We start from the raw sequence: 1,332 nt of genomic DNA, 5'->3' as shown, positions 1-1,332 counted from the left end.
TTTTTTTTTTTTTTTTTTTTTTTTAGGGAAAAACTTCTAATTTCCATCAGTTTCCCTTATAGGATCTTATGGTAGGGAAATGACAAATGATTGTATTTGATCAATACATTCCTACCTTCTTCCAAGGCATAGAAGATATTCACATAGTCAATTTGGGTATAGGAAGGAGGCTACTTGGCCTGAGGGAACCAAACCTGCCCCACCCACACCCACACCCACACCCACCCCCACCCCACCCCCCAAGGGATCAACATCTGTGTGCCTGTGGGACCTTCTGGACACTGAGAAGCATTCAGGGAAGTGCCACAAAAGATCAACCCACAGCTAGGAAGTGCTTTCTCTTGTGGTGAGGGATTTCCTTCCGCAGCTCAAGTTAGATTTCCCGATCCCTACAGTGCAGATGTGAGAAGCTGGTCATTCCTACACTGGTTCCTACATGTGGTAGTCACAGATTTGTTCACAAATGGAACTATGAAAAATGTTCAGGTTAACTTTTTTTTTTTAATGTTTCTAAGTACAATTAACAAAATTTTTAAATCCTGGACTCTCAGAAGTTAGGGTCTGTATCCTTCCCTTCCTATATTCATCCTGTCAGCATCACGGTCCCTATTTCAATTTAAAAAAAAAAAAATCTTATTTTACTAGTTAAATCCTTTTTTTATATATGCCTTTATTCTACACATAACGTTGAAAATAGAAATTTTAGTGCCGTTAATTGCGTGGTTCTGAAGGAAGCTTGGAGGAAGGGCTCGCTGCCTGCTGGAGGGGGCGCCCTGTGGGGACGATCTGCTTGGGGGTCGGAAGCACACTGCCTCTTTCCGGGCAGCCCGCTGGGCACTTGACCCAAGGCTCCTGTCACTCATCCGGCCTCAGAGCCCGCAGAGCTTCCCCTTTTCCGACCCGGGTGGTCCCAGAACTGGGGCAACAATGCCCAGCTCTGTGTAGCCTCGTCCTGGGGCCAGAGCATTTGAAAGGTGTCACGCTTCCTAATGAATAAACAGACAGAAAAATTAGGAAGAAGAGCGAAGGGGACTGGTGGGTAGTGTCCTAAGGGGGACAGCGAAGATAAAAAACTGTGGGTTAATCTAAGCAGAGTCCGGGAGAGTGGTGCTCACAGTGGCCACCAGAGGGAGCCCGGCGCTCGTGCTGGGGAGCCCCGAGTAACCTGGGATTCCAAATTCTGCGGGCAGAGAGGGAGTAATCTGAGAAAATCAACAGGAGGTTTAAAATTCCTCAGTGCCTCCATTTCACATTTCTCTCTGCTTATGCAACAGTCTCTTCAAAGGGGTCCCCTTTTTTTCTGGGAATGCTCTCCCCCCACCACCTTTCAGC

Source organism: Marmota marmota, unplaced genomic scaffold (genome assembly GCF_001458135.2).
Source record: "Marmota marmota marmota unplaced genomic scaffold, marMar, whole genome shotgun sequence".
NCBI classification, from domain to species: domain Eukaryota; kingdom Metazoa; phylum Chordata; class Mammalia; order Rodentia; family Sciuridae; genus Marmota; species Marmota marmota.
This window is presented reverse-complemented; position numbering follows the sequence as displayed.